The 23,067-nt window shown below is 41.9% G+C and overlaps 1 long non-coding RNA gene across 1 annotated transcript in view; it reads right to left on the bottom strand.

The window, feature by feature from the left end:
• LOC125378365 overlaps positions 1 to 23,067 on the bottom strand; it is a 49,226-nt gene that overhangs the window by 6,594 nt on the left and 19,565 nt on the right. The window lies entirely within an intron of this gene.

Raw genomic sequence — 23,067 nt, 5'->3', positions numbered from 1 at the left:
GCTGCTTGTACTAGTTCGGACTGATGCATCCGGTGTATCCTTATACCGTTGTCAAGCAAGACTGAATGTATAGAACATTGTACAGAATATATATAGTTGGTGGAGGAATAACAGTAGAGGATTAACAGAAACAACAATTGCAATAAATGAGTAGGCAGTGGCTGCTTGTACTAGTCCGGACTGATGCCGATTTATAGTGCTAGCTCACTGAGATACCATGCCGCAGTTTAACATGAATACCCCACTCAGACGCAGTATACTGACTCCGAGCCGACCAGTCCTTGTTTTGAGCCACTTAATGCCGACACCCGACAGGGTAACAACAAGTACCATCTTTTAACGTCTTTTCGTATGAATCGGCCGGGGATCAAACCCCGGACCTTCCGCTCTCCGGGCGGACGCTCTACCGCTAGACCCCGGAGGCGGTCGTACATTACTATAATACATGTATGTTCTGCATTAACTGTGAGTACAAGTTGTGTCAATATATACTTTACACAGCAACATCGTACAACATGATCACCTTATAATTATGTTTGTATGTTTGTAGTCTATGTCTCAGGCGGCGCCTGATATTACAGGTAACAAATTTTATGGATGGAACGAAATAAGGTAAAGACTAAATAGGAAGTTTCTTCATTTCTTGTTTAACGCCGCACTCAGCAAAAAGAACGACGGTCTGTAAATAATCGAGTCTGGATCAGACAATTCAGTGATGGACATTACGAGTATCGATCTACGCAATTGGGATACGAAGACATGCATCAACAGAGTCACCGCGCCTGGCCACCTGATCCCGTTAGTCGCCTCTTAAGGCTGAAGTTCAATTCTAATCCGGATCTTCACGGGTTTGAACACATCACTCCGACGACAGGTAGGTAAGGTGTAGCAAGTATAGGTGCTTTATCTATAGCTGGCATTTCACAAATTGTAATCCAATACAGCCAAATGTGATGATCTTGTGTGTTTGTTTGTAGTAGCTCGAGATACACACACTGCTAAATATAATCGCTCGCAGTGACCTGGGCCCACTTGCACAAAGCGATCTTAGCGCTAAGACTACCGTAAGCCTATGTTAAAGTATTGGAGTTAAGATCATCTTAGCGCTAAGATCGCTTTGTGCAAGTGGGCCCTGACTACTGCTCCGTACCCGGATTGTAACCACCCTTTCATAGTCATTACAAATTTCTCGATTTCACGACTCCGATTGTATCATGAGCACGTGTTTGCGAATCACTATCAAATAGCGATGAGTTCGCGAAAATGTGAGCGTATCCTGCTCCTCCAGTGGCACTCGTCACACGCACATGCAAAGGCAAGTCAATTGTTCACCTGAAAATACAATGGAACATGATTTTTGTTAAAAAAATCGGACATCAACTTTTGTCACTGATGCGGCAAATATCGAAAGGTCCTTGATACACCAAGGCATGCTCGGTGTACCTCCGAAGACACCAAAGGCTGGACGGTTGCTGGACAAAAAGTGAAAGTTGACGATTGGTAAGTTGAAGTCATCCCTCTTGTCATACAGTCTTGTGGAGAGTGTTTTGTCACTCTGAATCCTTATGCATAGATCTGAATATGAGACAGACGAGGCGGTCTCTGTGGTCTCCTCTATTTCTAGTTCCGGTTGGTAAATCAGTGGAAGGGGGTTGGCTGTTTCATAGTTTTTTAACTATACCAGATGTATACCTGAAGCATCAGTTAAACTTCTTGACCAAATAACCTTGTTTTGCCTTTGCCAATAGAGCAGAAGCTTCATATGCATAAAGAACGATATCAGCAAGAAGGGGAGCATATTTGCCTACTTCTTTAGTAAATGTCTTACCCCAAAATTTTACATGAATGATATCGTTTTGGTTGGTTGGTTGGTTGGTTTGTTGTTTAACGCCGCACTGAGCAATAAAACCAGCTATGTGACGGCGGTCTGTAAATAATCGAGTCTGGACCAGACAATCCAGTGATTGACATCATGAGCATCGATCCACGCAATTGGGATTGATGCCATGTATCAACCAAGTCAGCGAGCCTGACCACCCGATCCCGTTTGTCGCCTTTTACGACAAGCATAGTCGCTTTTTACGGCATGCATGGGTTGCTGAAGACCTATTCTACCCCGGAATCTTCACGGGATATCGTTTAGGAAGTCCAGCATTTCTGTAAACAGATTGTCCTGAACCCTGAAGAGAGATATGTAATTATATTTATAGTCTCCACGTTTAGTGACATATGGATCAAGGGATTTAATCGTTTTAGTTCAGTTTGTGTGTACAAAACAGATTACAGCACTCATGCCTGTCAGATACCATTTATCTTACAACTCGATGTTTCAAAAGGTATTAAACTCGCCTTTGGAACCCGCGTTGTAAGTATCTTAAATGACAGACACTCGTTTAGTAATCTCTATGTATCTCAGACCCGTGAAGATCCGGGGTAGAATAGGTCTTCAGCAAGCCATGTTTGTCGTAAAAGAGGAGACTAACGGGATCGGGTGGTCAGATTCGCGAACTTGGTTGATGCATGTCACTATATCCCAATTGCGTGGATCGATGCTCATGAGGTCAATCACCGGATTATTTTAAGACAGAATTCGAATACCATGTAAACTATTCCTTGAGTGTTGACTAAGCGCCAGTACAGTTAGTTTTTGGATATAATATTGCTGATGATATTTTCATTTGCAAATCAAACAAATGACAAAATCAACTGAGAGGTAAAGTGTCCTTTGCTCTTAAGTTTATTAGGGTATCTGAATACAACAAACAAGAACAAATAGGTACTGTTTTTGAAAAACAAATTTGGAACTGTTTTCAACTCAACTCGATTTCATACAGACCGCCGTCATATAGCTGGAATATTGCTCAGTGCGGCGTAAAACAATAAACAAACAGACTGTTAAAATCAATTAAAAATCAAACATATGATAAAAACAACTGTGAGGTATAGTTTCTTTTGCTCCTCTGTATATTTGGGTGTCTGAATACAACACATAAGTGCAAATAAGGCCCGTTTTGAAATTATGATAGTTGAGGAAAATGGACTTTTTATGATTATAATGGTGAGTGCTGCGTTAAATAACTAACAAACCAAACCAAATCTCTATGTATCTTGCTCACCTCAGGTGCTGCACGTCATGACACCTGTGTGAACACCATATAATGATAACTTGAGGCTTGCATTGATCTTTGCTCAGACATGTATTCATGGTCAACCAGTCACATGAAACAACGTGTAATGCACTTACAATATATATTTTTATTTTTATTGCAGCTGTTACGAATCAATATCCACACTAAATAAATCTATGTTATAACGGACTCCGATAAACCTTTAACATCACCTCGATATTTTTGGAATTTTCTATTGATTTTTATCACACCTGTAGGAGGGTTGCACAGTGGTCGGTATTTTGGACGCTGATTAGGCAATCCTAGCGCACTGGCACATCGCAACAAGCTGAATGCTCTATATAGCCAAGTTACATATGCAAATAATCACATTTTCGTTGTGTTCATTGTGATTCCTGCATTCTGATTAGCTGAATTGGTCATGTGGGTTTTTTTCATTCATTTCCAAATGAATGTAAAAACATAAGCCACGCCCACCGAAGCGGAATACTTTTATTGCAGCGGAATTTCGGGGAACCCAAATATGACACGCGATGTAATTCCCTTTCTGCTCACGTGTAACGTCATGCTCAGGAAATTCATGCATATTCATTGTCCAAACTACCCTTTGAGACCGAAGGCGGAGAAGGAATGAAACAGCAAAAGTGCAAGCTTGCTCTCCTATTTTTTAAGTCCGCTCGCCTGGATTCCACAAATTTCATGTCTTCGGGTTTCATTTCGCATTTTTCCATCTGTGTCTGACCCGTGAAGATTCGGGGTAGAATTGATCTTCAGCAACCCATGCTTGCCGTAAAAGTTGACTATGCTTGCCGTAAAAGGTGACTATGCTTGTCGTAAAAGGTGACTATGCTTGTCGTAAAAGGTGACTATGCTTGTCGTAAAAGGTGACTATGCTTGCCGTAAAAGGTGACTATGTCGTAAAAGGCGACAAACGGGATCGGGTGGTCAGGCTTGGTTGATGCATGTCATGGTATCCCAATTGCGTGGATTGGTGCTCATGATATTAATCACTGGATTGTCTGGTCCAGACTCGATTAATTACAGACCGCCGTCACATAGCTGGAATATTGCTGAGTGCGGCGTTAAACAGCAAACCAACCAACCAACCAACCAACCAACCAATCAACTGTGTCTTCCCGTTCTCAGGGAACTAATGTTTGAATCTGGTGGTTACTGCCCATGTCATTTGAAACAGCCGCGTTCTCCCGGACATCTTTGTTCCGGTTCATTACAGTCTAACTGTTGCAGTTCTTCTCGCCTCTTTCCTTGATTGACAGGTCCTATGAACTTAGTTTTGATCCTACTCTCCACTGACTGGCTACTGACTATATGGGCGTGCCAGCTTTTGTGCATAAATTAAACAATCATCTGATTCATGTCAAAGTAGGTATTCCTACACCCGGAAGGTTTATCAATGTCATCATTTTTGTCTGCTTTGATATATACAACTGTTGTTGATTAAAAACTATAGTAGATAACACATGTTTTCGTTGTCGATTTGATTTGACTGTAGATTTTTTTGGTTTAAAAAGAAGCTTTGTCATATTGACATGAAACTTGCTAAGGGTACCAGCGTGAAATTATCGAGGCTTCAAGGTCCGATGGCGACACTTTGATGAAGTTAACAAATTCGATAACCCGCTAAACAGTGGGTGTTATATATATAAACTTATTCATGTACACGTTAACTTTAAAAATGAATCGTTCCGATTCGGCTCCCATTTTCAAAGAACAATGTTTTCCAAATTAAACTAAATTTCCAGTTTTTGTCGTTGCGTGGTGTGCTGTGCTGCATGGATACTCATAACGTCAATAACTTGATTGTTTGGCCCCGACTTGATGATAAGCATGTGTTCAGTGTGTCGTTTAATGTTGAAACACGAGAGTATTGTTATATGCTCTAATGCTCTACTGAACAGTCAAGATCTATATGCAAAGTGAGGTGAGAATGAAATGGTGTTTAACGTCGCGTTCAATATTCAATTATTCGAACCCACGATTTTAGGTTTTTTGACGAGCCGAAGGGACGCAACTGTGCGCTGCGAATTGCGGCGCCTAAGACGACTGGGCCACCCGTGCACCCCACGGTATCTAATATCACAGACAGGATATAAAATACCCTGGTTGGTTGGTTTGAATATTGCTGCCAGCAGCGAGAAATAACATTGCATTTCATTTCACTGTTAGAGAAGGGTATGTCTTAGTGTTGATGCGATGTGACGTGATGTGAAACTCTTTCTAGCAGTTATCAGTGATGCTGCTGTCACTGCAATATCACTACAAAGTGCGTGAGTGAGTGAATATTGATTTACGCCGCCTGTAGCAATATTTCAACAATATCACGGCGGTGGACACCATGTACCCATGTGGGGAATCGAACCCGGGCTTTCGGCGTGACGAACGAACGCTTTAACCATTAGGCTACCCCACCAGCCCTGCTACAAAGATCCATATACATGTATAACATGTATAACATGTATACGTGTGTGCAAGTCTGGTGTGACCCGTGAAGATACGGGTTAAAATTGACCTTCAGCAACCCATGCTTGTCGTATGAGGCGACGAACGGGTTCGGGTGGTCAGACTCGCTGACTTGGTTGATGCATGTCATCGTAATCCCACATTGCATAGATCGATACTCACGATGTCAATCACTAGATTGTCTGGTCCAGACTCGATTATTTACAGACCACCATCATATAGCTGGAATCTTGCTGAGTGCGGCGTAAAACAACAAACGAAAAAACAAACAAGTATGGAGTCATTTGTGGCAGGTTTGACATATTGACATGAACCGTTTCACATTTAGGTTTCAACAGTTTACAGTTTACAACACGGTCTAAAGTTTGTGTCCAGTTATTATGTCAACACGTACACTCTTCAAAAAAAGAAACGCACAGGTAGTATGTAGTTCATAGAACCTGACTGCACAAAAAAATCCGGTATATAAATTGGATATATGGTATTGGCAAATGTTGGTGGCCTGATATTCGACAAATATTCGCAAACTTGTGGCCTTATGTGACATGACAATGAACAGTTTTCACTGCCTTTGTACAACGACAACATGTGACTATCGAGCTCCAAAATCTCCTATTTGTATTTATGATATTAAATTAAATATATCGACTTTATTAGGTACAATAAATTTACTGAAAATCTATCTGTGCGTTTCTTTTTTTGAACAGTATATGTGTAGTTCCATCTTCATTCACATATTGTTTGATGGGCATTACTTAGAAGTTGACGGATGACAAAGTAGACGCAAGTTATGGAGTTAATGAGTTCAAAGTTGGCGGATCGGTTGAAATAGCCCATAGCAATAATCACCACACCGATGCAAACTTTTCCTGTTCATTTGGCTTCATGTCCCACCTGACCGCCTCCGTGGTCTAGTGGTAGAGCGTCCGCCCGGAGAGCGGAAGGTCCGGGTTCCATCCCCGGCCGCGTCATACCAAAAGACGGTAAAATATTATACTTGTTGTTACCCTGTCTGGCGCTCGGCATTAAGGGGCTAAAACAAGGACTGGTCGTCTCGGAGTCAGTATACTGCGTCTGAGTGGTGTATTCATGTTAAACTGCGGCATGGTATCTCAGTGAGCTAGCACTATAAATCGGCATCAGTCCGGACTAGTACAAGAAGCCATTGCCTACTCATATATGCAATTGTTGTTTCCGTTAATCCTCTACTGTTATTCCTCCACCAACTATATATATTCTGTACAATGTTCCTCATTCAGTCTCGCTTGACAACGGTATAAGTATATACCGAAACGACGCCTTTACAGTAGTAAAGGCATCGTCGTCTTGGAGATATGTTTGGTCATGGAGGTATATGTGGTCTTCGATGCATGTAGGTTCTCTGAGCTGCAGTAATCGGTCAGTCGTGAGTTCGAATCCAACCTTCGACCCGATTATACCACCAGCTCAGTCAATATTCGTAGCTACCGTAGTAGTAGACGTCTTAGACATGACTTACCACGTCCTCCCACAAGAAGCTGAAACGCCCTAAAGAGGAATATATGTTCTTATTTGATTAGCACAAGTCATCAACCCACAAATGAATGGCACTGAAAGACTTTAATGGCCAAATGGGGTTATACAAGGCAGCGCAATTACAGGACATTGCGACTTTTGACAACCACCCGACCCCATTACTAAATGTTGCATTCACACACACACACACACACACACACACACACAGACACGCACACACACAGACACACACACACACACACACACACACAGACAGACAGACACAGACAGACACACACAGACACACACACACACACACAGACAGACACACACACACACACACACACACATACACACACACATACTCTCCTAGTAGACAACTTACCTTGTCTAAGGCGAAACAAGGATCTCAAATGGCGAGGAAACTCATGTTCATGATTGAATTTAATATAATACAGGATAAGTCTAATACTTAACTAAATATTGTTTTATGGATCTGCAATTTCCCTTCTAAGGAACACAGTAATATCCCGTTACCCCAGATCTAATTTGTCATGGAGACCAAATTCATACAACTCTACATATAAACAAAAGGCTTTTGTGTTATACGCAATTCCGAACCTTTGTTAACGCCGTCCTGATGGCGAGGTTTTCAATCTAACCGATATCATAAACAGCATAACGTCTTCAGGAGCAGGAGGCACGGGTGGCCCAGTCGTCTAAGGCGCCGCGATTCGCTGTGCCGAGTTGCGTCCCTTGGGCACGCCAGAAACCTATGATTGTGGGTTCGAATCCCGGTTCGACCCCATTATGTTTCTAGGATCGTCAGCACCATACCCGTGCTCGTGGGTTTCACCGAAGGGGTAAACGTGTGAGACCTGCATCATTTCGGGCTTTCCTCCCACATTAAGCTCACGCGCCGCGATATAACTGGAATACTGTTAAAAGCGGCGTTAAACCCAACTCACTCACTCACTTCAGGAGCAGTGTATGTCCAACGTGCATTGTGTGAGTGAGTGAGTTTGATTTTACGCCGCTTTTAGCAATATTACAGCAATATCAGGGCGGGGGACACCAAAAATGGGCTTCACACATTGTACCCCTGTCGGGAATCGGACCCAGGTCTTCGGCTTGACGAGCGAACGCTTTAACCACTAGGCTACCCGACCGCCCCCCAACGTACATTGTGGAACACACCAGGCTGTGGTGGTGTTCAAAAGGTCAAATGCGTCATTCAGTCAGTGGTAATGAGTTGCTATACTCGTTTCTCTGAACGTCAGTGAGTGGAGGTCAAGTGGTGCTAATCATCAATCAGGATTGACAGTTGTCATGACGCTCCCTGGCTCTTTGCCGCTATGCACACTTACAACACTATGACCCTTAGGGATTCCGGGTTAGGATTAGTCCCGAACAACATACGCTGGCTGTAAGAGGCGACTTAATACTTTTAAGTTTTGATTTGTTTAACGATTGTTTTAGTCGCCTCGTCGCCTCTTCGGGCAGCGCAGGATTAATCCTAACCCGAAATCCCCACAGCGGACGTTTACCACGAACATGGATAACGCCGCACTCAGCAATATTCCAGCTACATGACGGCGCATTCGTGACCAACTCGTGTAATTCCGGGACAAGCCGAATAGCGACTCGTGCCCCTCTCATGGCCATTTTTGCGACAAGGTTCCGTCTTAGCGGAAACGGGCATACCTAAAACAATTGTCAACTCGTTGCGTAATGGTTCATATATATTTCAGATGCAATTTAAAGAACATCGGGACATGCGGAATTATACAGTATGACTGAACACATTTAACTGTGTCTTGGTAATATTTTTAGATGCAATATATATGTAAAATCCAAAGTTATTTCTGAGGGCTTATTTGACGAAGAAATTGAAATCATACGCGCATTCTGATTGGTTTGTCGTATTTTCGCACATAACATTCATCCATAGGGGAACGAGTTTTCTTGCAGGTTACGGAAAGGGGCGAGTGATGACGAATGTATGACGGCGGTCTGAAATTCATCGAGTCTGGACCCGACAGTCCAGTGATTGACATCATGAGCATCGATCTGGGATACGATGACATGAATCAACCAAGTCGGCGAGCCTGACCACCGATCCCTTTAGTCGCATTTGTATGTATATCACAATATTAATTTGATTTGATTATCCGCCGTCATACAGCTGGAATATTGCTAGTGTGGCGTTACCCATACTCGTGGGTGTCACCGAAGTGGTAAACGTCCCCAATGGGGGATTTATGGTTAGGATTAACTCTGTGCTGGCCGAAAGAGGCGACTTCATGCATTTGTGTGTACCCCGTTGCTCACAATATCAATCACTGGATTGACCGATCCAGATTTGATAATCCGCCGTCATAAACCTGGAATATTGCTTAGTGCGGCGTTACCGTACTTGTGGGTTTCACCAAAGTGGTAAACGTCTAAAACCTGCACACCAGAAACCTATGTTTGTGGGTTCGAATCCCTGTTCGACCCGGTTATGTTTCTAGGTTTGTCAGCACCATACCCGTGCTCGTGGGTTTCACCGAGTGGTAAACGTATGAAACCTGAGACCTGAGACTTCGGGCTTTCCTCCCACATTAAGCTGACCCGCCGCGATATAACTGGAATACTGTTAAAAGCGGCGTTAAACCCAACTCACTCACTTACTCACTCATAAGTGTAGAGTAGAGCAGGTAGACTAGGACATGCTTACCCGTCGCGCGAACACCTGGTGTCATTATAGATCTCAAATGACTTTCATCACTATTTTGCCTTTTAACGCCAAATAGAATCTTTCTTTCTTTTTTTCTTTTTTTTCTTTTTTTTTTATTGTTCCCAGAGTTGGACATTAATACAGTATTCCGTCAAAAAACATATTTCGGATAGCATAGAATACGCCCAATAGAATCTGTTTCGTCAGGCAATGGAGACATTCTCTGGCGATGACATTTCACTATTTATATTAACAATAAATCTGTAGTGTACGGATACCACAAAATGTCATGCTGTTTCGAGATAGCTTATTTATTGGGGCAAATACTAAAATGTCCACAAGGCGTCTGTGGTCTGTGATGGTTTCTGGCAATGTGCCAGACTGGATAATTCTCAAGACTGTTACATGAATCATCTTGAAATGTCAAGGGATAGAGGTCATTCGTAGTCCAGTCGTGCAAAGTGTCGCATATTTTTGCATTCCTAATGCGTGCGAGAAGCATAATATTCTGACCGTAGGCTCGAATCCCAAATTCGAACTGATTATGTTTCTAGGTTTATCAGCACCATGCCCCTGAAATAACGTTCGCAGCAGCGTCATGCCAAAGTTATTGGGAACTGGAGAAAACGTCTTAGAGAAAACGTTCGATATGTTTAGAGAAAACGTCCGATATGTTTAGAGAAAACGTACGATATGTTTAGAGAAAATGTTCGATATGTTTAGAGAAAATGTTCGATATGTTTAGAGAAAATGTTCGATATGTTTAGAGAAAACGTCCGATATGTTTAGAGAAAATGTTCGATATGTTTAGAGAAAACGTCCTATGTCCACGCTAACTTTATTTCTTGTATATTTTTGCTGGAATTTGATAAAATTAATTGAATGATATGACACTTAATGATTTGTACACTGGGTTTTAATGTCGTTTTAATGTTGTTTTAAGAGATAAAAAAAATAGGATTATCAAAAGGACTCACTACCAAATGGTTTCCAATCAATGTGTAAATACTTGTTGTTTTATGAAAGGAGATAATGAAGATGACCGTCCAATAACGCTGGTTGGTAAAGCAAGACACTGGTTTATAGACGGTACGTTTAAAATTGTTAAGCGTCCGTTCTACCAGATTTTGTCGGTTCGTGCTTTCTCGCGTTCGGGTCAGGTTACAAAGACGGTGCCCTTGTGCTTTATTCTAATGTGCTTTATTCTAATGTGCTTTATTCTAATGTGCTTCATTCTAATGTGCTTTATTCTAATAAAATTGCCCACATCGCCTGCTTGAAGAAGGTGCTTGCTGTTCTTCCGAGACGTCCCGATGTGCAGACAGTGGTGATGGACGTTGAAACCGCGTCCTTGGCAGCTATCCGCCAGACTCTACCTGACGTGCGACTGCGTAGTTGCCTGTTCCACAACACTCAGGCAATCTGGAGGCAAGTGCAAGAAGGTGGTCTCGCTGTAAGTATATATTACACTTAATAAAGTTTATTTCAATTAATCATGATTGTTGTGGGTCCAAACTTCGATATTGATCATGTTTAAATCAATAGTTCGCGTTATGAATTCATTTTGATTCCATATCTTCTTTATTCATAGGCTACCTATCCAGGCCACAATGCTGCAGGAAAGAAAGTTGACAAGCCACGCCAGAAAAACCGCCAGTCACAAACAAGAAAATCTTTGCTGCGTGGCGACTCTACCAGAACAATGATATCACAGCTGGTGAACTACTGTCAAACTGCAGCATGATGCACGGACCAGTGATTGACATGTAAATGACAAATGATGTAAAAACTAGATGTGACATGTGCTAAATGTTATCAAGACAAAGTGCAAACTTTTATTAAGACAAAGTGAAACTTTTATTAAGACAAGAGTGCACAATGTTATGATTATGTTGTTATATAATAACTTGCTAAACACTCAAAGTATTATATGACCAGAGGACGTTTTCTCTAAGTACAAAGGACGTTTTCTCTAACTCGACGGCTGTTCTCTCTAATTGACCAGCGGACGTTTTCGCGGGTGGACGTTTTCTCTATACCCCAAGTTATTCACTCACTAACTCCTAGGATAGACACAAGTTGAATCATTATTTCGGACTTCTGGTTTTAGTAAAACGATCGTTTTGGGGAGAACTAGGCATTCCTCAAAGATTTACACTCATGTTGAACATCAAGATGGTTATGTATAAGACTGATACTTTCAATAAAAGCGAAAAATCAATTTCCATAACCACAAGAATTCACAGGAAATCTCCTGCAAGATTGACTACTCGTGTATAATGAACCACTATCAGTTAGTGGTGATACCTAGTGTTAATCTTATACATTTTATGAACAACATCGTTTCATTAACATCTGTGAAAAATATTTCTGTGTAAATGTAATGCCAACGTTTGAAAGGGGACCAACTATGTTCATCTCGTGTTTATAGTGCTACGTAAATCTCCATGCATTATAACTGTCCTATTCATTTTGGAATAAACAAGTTGAAATCATATGCCAAACTCGTAACATACTGTTTAGCCATTCAGTATTTTTCCTACTTTGTAAAACGAATGGGTTTTTCAATACATGTATCAACGTTCGCCCTCCGGCAATGTCAGCATATCATTAACATGAGGCCCTCCCTGCGTGTGAATTGCAGACAGCAGATTACTTCCTGTATCGTTATTGTGTATTGAATTAATCATAGTCGCAACGCGAATATATATTGCCAAAGTTGGATATGTCCTAACTGGGGAAAACGTTTGTTCAGCTGTTTATAGGAAAGGTGTTACATGTTGTCCCGTAATGGAGATGTAAGGAGTATCCATTGAATTTGATTCACAAAGATCCTGCCCCGATAGAAATGTCAACGTGATGCCCATAGATGCCCCCCGATGTAAATGTCAATGTGATTCCCATATATCCTTCCCTGATGTAAATGTCCATGTGATTCCCATGTACCCCCCCATGTAAATGTCAATGTGATCCCCATGTACACCCCCCCCCCCCCCATTGTAAATGTCCATGTTATTCTCATCAATCCACCCCGATGTAAATGTCCATGTGACCCCCATGTACCCTACCCCCCACCCCACCCCCACCCCGATCTAAATGTCCATGTGATACCCATCCATCCTCCCCCATGTAAAGGTCCATGTGATTCCCATGTACACCCCCCTCCCCCCATTGTAAATGTCCATGTCATTGTCATCCATCCTCCCCCATGTAAATTTCCATGTGATTCCCATGTAACCCTCCCCCCCCCCCCCATGTAAATGTCCATGTGAGTCCAATGTAGCCGCCCCCCCCCCCCCCCCCCACACACACACACACACACACCATGTAAATGTCCATGTTATTGTCATCCATCCTCCACGATGTAAATGTCCATGTGATTCCCATCCATCCTCCCCCATGTAAATGTCCATGTCATCCTCCCCCATATTCCCCGATGTAAATGTCCATGTGATTTCCGTGTACCCCCCCCCCCCCCCCCCCCCCCCCCACCCCATGTTAATGTCCATGTTATTCTCGATTATTTACATACCGCCGTCATATAGCTGGAATATTGCCGAGTGCGGCGTTAAACAATAACCAAACAAACAAACAAACTCCAATAAAAATCAAACATATGATACAAACGACTGTGAGGTATAGTTTCTTTTGCTCCTCGGTTTATTTGGATGTCTGAATACAACAAATAAGTGCAAATAAGTCCGGTTTTTGAAATTATGATAGTTCAGGAAAACAGGGACTTTTTGATGATTATATTGATAACTGAAAACAAATAGCGACATAGTATTATCATAACTATCGATATTATGCAAAATGTGACAGGGCATGAAAACGGTAATGTGTCACGGTATCAGATATTGAGGCGTCGATACGAAGGACGCAGACGTGGACTTTAAACTTCACCATGGTAGACGCTATCGCTCAGATTCACGGGGTCACTGGTGGCTCAGTCGTATAAGGCGCCGCAGTTCGCTGTGCAGAAACCTATGATCGGGAGTTCGAATCCTGGTCGCCATGATTATGTTTCTAGGTTTGTCAGCACCATACCCGTTTTCGTAGGTTTTACCAAAGCGGTATACGTCAAAGACCTGCATTACTTCGGGGTTTCCTCCCACATTAAGCTGACACGCCGCGATATAACTGGAACAATGGTAAAAGCGGCGTCATCTAAGACGCCGCAATTGGCTGTGCAGAGTTGCATTCTTTGGGCACGCTAGAAATTTTTATGGGTTCAAATTGCGGTTCGCCCCGATTATGTTTCTAGGTTATCAACAACATACATTGTACCCGTGCTCGTGAGTTTCACCAAAGTTGTGAACGTCTGAGACAGGCTTTCTCCCACATTAATCTGACACGCCATGAAATCACTGGATTCCAGTTCAAAGCGGCATTAAACCCAACCAAACCCACGCACCCACTAATATTACATGAACAGGAAATTAATATTAGCATATTTATTATTTCAGTGTATGTCGTATTTATTTTTCAGTTTATATCATATCAATTTTTAAAAAGAAAAACAGTTTTGGGAGTATATTTAAATTAGACTCCGTAGCAGGAAACAATATATTTACTATTTTTAGAACGAGTGAGTGAGTGAGTGAGTGAGTTGGGTTTAACGCCGCTTTTAACAGTATTCCAGTTATATCACGGCGTGACAGCTTAATGTGGGAGGAAAGCCCGAAGTGATGCAGGTCTCAGACGTTTACCACTTCGGTGAAACCCACGAGCACGGGTATGGTGCTGACAAACCTAGAAACGTAATTGGGGCGAACTGGGATTCGAACCCACAATCCTAGGTTTCTGGCGTGCCCAAGGGACGCAACTCTGCACAGCGAATCGCGGCGCCTTAGACGACTGGGCCACCCGTGCCCCCATTTTTAGAACGAAAAATCTTACATTAAGTGTTAACGTCACTTCCTACTGTACACATGCCTTATTTTATAATGTTCTATTGGTCTAATAACGTTCAAGTATGTTTATGGTTTCGTTTTGGTATTATCAAATGATCGTCTTAACTACATTTATATATACTGGTTATCCGGTGACGTATGTATCCCGATGAAGCAGATTAAGCAATACCTCATTGAATACAATGGAGTGATTGTTCTGCATTGTTAACTAAAATGTTTTGGCATTAACAGACTTAAGCGTCGCATGTCATAGTCTGGATCGTCCACATTTCATCCCAACATTGGGCGGTGAGGTAGCCAAGTAGTTAAACCGTTCGCTCGTCATGGCCAAGTACGGGGTTCGACTCCCAAGCATAGGTACATTAAGTCCAGTTCTTAGTATCTCCGCCTTCATATTGCTGGAAAATTGCTAAAAGCAGCGTAAATCCATACTCACTCACTCACTTAATCACTTACTCGCACATCTAATCGTCAGGGTATTAATAAAATGGACCAGTGAAAACCAGGGTTAGAATTGGTCTTCAGCAACCCATGCTTGTAAGAGTCGACTATGCTTGTCGTAAGAGCGACCAACGGGATCGGGCCCGCTGACTTGGTTGATGCATGTCATCGATCCCAATTGCGTGGCTGGATGCTCATGATATCAATCACTGGATTGTGTGGTCCAGACTCGAATATTTACAGACCGCCGTCATATAGCTGGAACATTGCTGAGTGTGGCGTTAAACAAAAAAACAAATAAACAAAACAACAAACCAGTAAAATGAGATAACTGAACATGAGCAAAGGTATTATATCCGGTATTAGACGATTATGAGTCGAAACCCTCCTTTATATTGACACTGTAATTAATTATGAGTCAGTTGACTTTTTTATGTTTGTCTGTAAGGTGCCTCGTCACCACTTTACCTTCTAACCTAAATCGATTTGGTACATCTGTGTACATTTGATGTACATAACATTTGTTTGTGCTATTAAACATCCTGTCAGGCGATCTGATAGCATGTTGAAGGTTAATGTTCTCATGTACTATTGATTGATTGATTGGTAGCAAAGGGGAACATGTATGGTAAAGTACACAGAAAACAAAGTAATTTCAAAGCTATTCTTTCGAAAAAAAATTTTCAGACACAATAACAATACTGCAGGAAATATCACCATACAGTGTACATGTAAGTTGAAAAATAAACAGCCCGAAACAGCTGCTTACACATTAAACCTGTAACTAACACATAGCAGAGAACACATATACCTATATCGTGGTATGGTTCGTTACTCATCAACCTGGACGGTTGATCTAACCGTCCATATACACTCCCGGTCAAAAGAAAGTTTACACCCGTGTTAGATGGTGGCTAAAACTGAAACAAACAAGAAATGGTTATTCGACTGAGACGTATTTTATACGGTTATCATAGTTGTGTTTAATACCTTAAGTGTCGTTTCGGCGACTGCTTTTAGCCTAGTAACGTTTAAAAATCGTTTGTAATTTTTTGGCCAAATTCAATTCTTAAGTGTAGACCTTTTTTTGCTTGGCAGTTTAGTCATGTGCCTTTTAGTGCACTGTGGAAAAAAATGTTTAGATCTGTGTTTGTCTTGTTTTTATATTTTTGAACAATATTTATAATGGAATAGCACAATATTTTGATATGAAACTCTCAGCACATTTATGTAGATTTGTCATGTATAACCAACGAACCCTGGAGGACATGGCAAAAACAGCTTGAAAATGGTATGATGTGATGTGTACATACATAACTGGCTAGAGGAACAACATAGTGCCTTCACATGCTACTGGCAATGGTCTTAATGAAACCCAATGACATGATGTGATGTGTACACACATTACTGGCTAGAGGAACAACAATCCCTTCACACACAACTAACAATGGTTTTAATGAAACCCAATCGTATGATGTGATGTGTTCACACATTACTGGATGGATGACCAACATAGTGCCTTCACACACAACTGGCACTGGTCTTAATGAAACCCAATGACATGATGTGATGTGTACACACATTACTGGCTAGAGGAACAACAATCCCTTCACACACAACTAACAATGGTTTTAATGAAACCCAATCGTATGATGTGATGTGTTCACACATTACTGGATGGATGACCAACATAGTGCCTTCACACATTCAACTGACACTGATCGTAATGAAACCCAATCGTATGATGTGATGTGTACACACATTACTGGCTAGAGGAACAACAATGCCTTCACACACAACTGGCACTGGTTTAAATGAAACCCAATGACATGATGTGATATGTACACACATTACTGGATAGAGGAACAACAATGCCTTCACACACAACTGGCACTGATCTTAATGAAACCCAATGGTGTGATGTGATGTGTACATACATTACTGGATAGAGGAACAACATAGTGCCTTCACACACAACTGGCACTGGTTTTAATGAAACCCAATCGTATAATGTGATGTGTTCACACATTACTGGATGGATGACCAACATAGTGCCCTCACACACAACTGGCACTGGTCTTAATGAAACCCAATCGTATGATGTGATGTGTTCACACATTACTGGATGGATGACCAACATAGCGCCTTCACACACAACTGTCACTGGTCTTAATGAAACCCAATCGTATGATGTGATGTGTACACACATTACTGGATGGAAGACCAACATAGTGCCCTCACACACAACTGGCACTGGTCTTAATGAAACCCAATCGTATGATGTGATGTGTTCACACATTACTGGATGGATGACCAACATAGTGCCTTCACACACAACTGTCACTGGTCTTAATGAAACCCAATCGTATGATGTGAGGTGTACACACATTACTGGATGGAAGACCAACATAGTGCCCTCACACACAACTGGCACTGGTCTTAATGAAACCCAATCGTATGATGTGATGTGTTCACACATTACTGGATGGATGACCAACATAGTGCCTTCACACACAACTGTCACTGGTCTTAATGAAACCCAATCGTATGATGTGAGGTGTACACACATTACTGGATGGAAGACCAACATAGTGCCCTCACACACAACTGGCACTGGTCTTAATGAAACCCAATCGTATGATGTGATGTGTTCACACATTACTGGATGGATGACCAACATAGTGCCTTCACACACAACTGGCACTGGTCTTAATGAAACCCAATGGTATGATGTGATGTGTACATACATTACTGGATAGAGGAACAACATAGTGCCCTCACACACAACTGGCAATGACCTAATGAAACCCAATGGTGTGATGTGATGTGTACATATATTACTGGATGGATGACCAACATAGTGCCCTCACACACAACTGGCACTGGTCTTAATGAAACCCAATCGTATGATGTGATGTGTACACACATTACTGGATGGAAGACCAACATAGTGCCTTCACACACAACTGTCACTGGTCTTAATGAAACCCAATGTTATGATGTGATGTGTACACACATTACTGGCTAGAGGAACAACAATGCCTTCACACACAACTGGCACTGGTCTTAATGAAACCCAATGGTATGATGTGATGTGTACATACATTACTGGATAGAGGAACAACATAGTGCCTTCACACACAACTGGCACTGATCTTAATGAAACCCAATGGTGTGATGTGATGTGTACATACATTACTGGATGGAAGACCAACATAGTGCCCTCACACACAACTGGCACTGGTCTTAATGAAACCCAATCGTATGATGTGATGTGTACACACATTACTGGATGGAAGACCAACATAGTGCCTTCACACACAACTGTCACTGGTCTTAATGAAACCCAATCGTATGATGTGATGTGTTCACACATTACTGGATGGATGACCAACATAGTGCCCTCACACACAACTGGCACTGGTCTTAATGAAACCCAATCGTATGATGTGATGTGTACACACATTACTGGATGGATGACCAACATAGTGCCCTAACACACAACTGGCACTGGTCTTAATGAAACCCAATCGTATGATGTGATGTGTACACACATTACTGGATGGAAGACCAACATAGTGCCCTCACACACAACTGTCACTGGTCTTAATGAAACCCAATCGTATGATGTGATGTGTTCACACATTACTGGATGGATGACCAACATAGTGCCCTCACACACAACTGGCACTGGTCTTAATGAAACCCAATCGTATGATGTGATGTGTACACACATTACTGGATAGAGGAACAACAATGCCTTCACACACAACTGGCACTGGTCTTAATGAAACCCAATGGTATGATGTGATGTGTACATACATTACTGGATGGATGACCAACATAGTGCCTTCACACACAACTGGCACTGGTCTTAATGAAACCCAATCGTATGATGTGATGTGGAGATACATTACTGGATGGAAGACCAACATAGTGCCTTCACACACAACTGGCACTGGTCTTAATGAAACCCAATGGTATGATGTGATGTGTTCACACATTACTGGATGGATGACCAACATAGTGCCCTCACACACAACTGGCACTGGTCTTAATGAAACCCAATGGTGTGATGTGATGTGTACATACATTACTGGATGGAAGACCAACATAGTGCCTTCACACACAACTGTCACTGGTCTTAATGAAACCTAATGGTATGATGTGATCTGTACACACATTACTGGCTAGAGGAACAACAATGCCTTCACACACAACTGGCACTGGTTTTAATGAAACCCAATGGTGTGATGTGATATGTACATACATTACTGGATGGATGACCAACATAGTGCCTTCACACACAACTGGCACTGGTTTTAATGAAACCCAATCGTATGTTGTGATGTGTTCACACATTACTGGATGGATGACCAACATAGTGCCTTCACACACAACTGGCACTGGTCTTAATGAAACCCAATGGTATGATGTGATGTGTTCACACATTACTGGATGGAAGACCAACATAGTGCCTTCACACACAACTGGCACTGGTCTTAATGAAACCCAATGGTATGATGTGATGTGTACATACATTACTGGATGGATGACCAACATAGTGCCTTCACACACAACTGTCACTGGTCTTAATGAAACCCAATGGTATGATGTGATGTGTACACACATTACTGGCTAGAGGAACAACAATCCCTTCACACACAACTAACAATGGTTTTAATGAAACCCAATGGTGTGATGTGATATGTACATACATTACTGGATGGATGACCAACATAGTGCCTTCACACACAACTGGCACTGGTTTTAATGAAACCCAATCGTATGTTGTGATGTGTTCACACATTACTGGATGGATGACCAACATAGTGCCTTCACACACAACTGTCACTGGTCTTAATGAAACCCAATGGTATGATGTGATCTGTACACACATTACTGGCTAGAGGAACAACAATCCCTTCACACACAACTAACAATGGTTTTAATGAAACCCAATGGTGTGATGTGATATGTACATACATTACTGGATGGATGACCAACATAGTGCCTTCACACACAACTGGCACTGGTCTTAATGAAACCCAATGGTATGATGTGATGTGTACATACATTACTGGATGGATGACCAACATAGTGCCCTCACACAACTGGCACTGGTCTTAATGAAACCCAATGGTATGATGTGATGTGTACACACATTACTGGCTAGAGGAACAACAATGCCTTCACACACAACTGTCACTGGTCTTAATGAAACCCAATCGTATGATGTGATGTGTACACACATTACTGGCTAGAGGAACAACAATGCCTTCACACACAACTGGCACTGGTTTTAATGAAACCCAATGGTGTGATGTGATATGTACATACATTACTGGATGGATGACCAACATAGTGCCTTCACACACAACTGGCACTGGTTTTAATGAAACCCAATCGTATGTTGTGATGTGTTCACACATTACTGGATGGATGACCAACATAGTGCCTTCACACACAACTGGCACTGGTCTTAATGAAACCCAATGGTGTGATGTGATGTGTTCACACATTACTGGATGGATGACCAACATAGTGCCTTCACACACAACTGGCACTGGTCTTAATGAAACCCAATGGTATGATGTGATGTGTACATACATTACTGGATGGATGACCAACATAGTGCCTTCACACACAACTGGCACTGGTTTTAATGAAACCCAATGGTATGATGTGATGTGTTCACACATTACTGGATGGATGACCAACATAGTGCCTTCACACACAACTGGCACTGGTCTTAATGAAACCCAATGGTATGATGTGATGTGTTCACACATTACTGGATGGATGACCAACATAGTGCCTTCACACACAACTGTCACTGGTCTTAATGAAACCCAATGGTATGATGTGATGTGTACATACATTACTGGATGGAAGACCAACATAGTGCCCTCACACACAACTGGCACTGGTCTTAATGAAACCCAATGGTGTGATGTGATATGTACATACATTACTGGATGGATGACCAACATAGTGCCTTCACACACAACTAACACTGGTTTTAATGAAACCCAATCGTATGTTGTGATGTGTTCACACATTACTGGATGGATGACCAACATAGTGCCTTCACACACAACTGGCACTGGTTTTAATGAAACCCAATCGTATAATGTGATGTGTTCACACATTACTGGATGGATGACCAACATAGTGCCTTCACACACAACTGGCACTGGTCTTAATGAAACCCAATGGTATGATGTGATGTGTACACACATTACTGGCTAGAGGAACAACAATCCCTTCACACACAACTAACAATGGTTTTAATGAAACCCAATGGTGTGATGTGATATGTACATACATTACTGGATGGATGACCAACATAGTGCCTTCACACACAACTGGCACTGGTTTTAATGAAACCCAATCGTATGTTGTGATGTGTTCACACATTACTGGATGGATGACCAACATAGTGCCTTCACACACAACTGTCACTGGTCTTAATGAAACCCAATGGTATGATGTGATGTGTACACACATTACTGGCTAGAGGAACAACAATCCCTTCACACACAACTAACAATGGTTTTAATGAAACCCAATGGTGTGATGTGATATGTACATACATTACTGGATGGATGACCAACATAGTGCCTTCACACACAACTGGCACTGGTCTTAATGAAACCCAATGGTATGATGTGATGTGTACATACATTACTGGATGGATGACCAACATAGTGCCCTCACACAACTGGCACTGGTCTTAATGAAACCCAATGGTATGATGTGATGTGTACACACATTACTGGCTAGAGGAACAACAATGCCTTCACACACAACTGTCACTGGTCTTAATGAAACCCAATGGTATGATGTGATGTGTACACACATTACTGGCTAGAGGAACAACAATGCCTTCACACACAACTGGCACTGGTTTTAATGAAACCCAATGGTGTGATGTGATATGTACATACATTACTGGATGGATGACCAACATAGTGCCTTCACACACAACTGGCACTGGTTTTAATGAAACCCAATCGTATGTTGTGATGTGTTCACACATTACTGGATGGATGACCAACATAGTGCCTTCACACACAACTGGCACTGGTCTTAATGAAACCCAATGGTGTGATGTGATGTGTTCACACATTACTGGATGGATGACCAACATAGTGCCTTCACACACAACTGGCACTGGTCTTAATGAAACCCAATGGTATGATGTGATGTGTACACACATTACTGGATGGATGACCAACATAGTGCCTTCACACACAACTGGCACTGGTTTTAATTAAACCCAATGGTATGATGTGATGTGTTCACACATTACTGGATGGATGACCAACATAGTGCCTTCACACACAACTGGCACTGGTCTTAATGAAACCCAATGGTATGATGTGATGTGTTCACACATTACTGGATGGATGACCAACATAGTGCCTTCACACACAACTGTCACTGGTCTTAATGAAACCCAATGGTATGATGTGATGTGTACATACATTACTGGATGGAAGACCAACATAGTGCCCTCACACACAACTGGCACTGGTCTTAATGAAACCCAATGGTGTGATGTGATATGTACATACATTACTGGATGGATGACCAACATAGTGCCTTCACACACAACTGGCACTGGTTTTAATGAAACCCAATCGTATGTTGTGATGTGTTCACACATTACTGGATGGATGACCAACATAGTGCCTTCACACACAACTGGCACTGGTTTTAATGAAACCCAATCGTATAATGTGATGTGTTCACACATTACTGGATGGATGACCAACATAGTGCCTTCACACACAACTGTCACTGGTCTTAATGAAACCCAATCGTATGATGTGATGTGTTCACACATTACTGGATGGATGACCAACATAGTGCCTTCACACACAAC

The sequence above is a fragment of the Haliotis rufescens genome, unplaced genomic scaffold (genome assembly GCF_023055435.1).
Source record: "Haliotis rufescens isolate VD_foot unplaced genomic scaffold, xgHalRufe1.0.p SCAF_12, whole genome shotgun sequence".
Taxonomy (NCBI): Eukaryota; Metazoa; Mollusca; class Gastropoda; order Lepetellida; family Haliotidae; genus Haliotis; species Haliotis rufescens.
The sequence above is the reverse complement of the archived record's forward strand: the minus strand, read 5'-3'. Positions and strand labels throughout refer to the sequence as shown.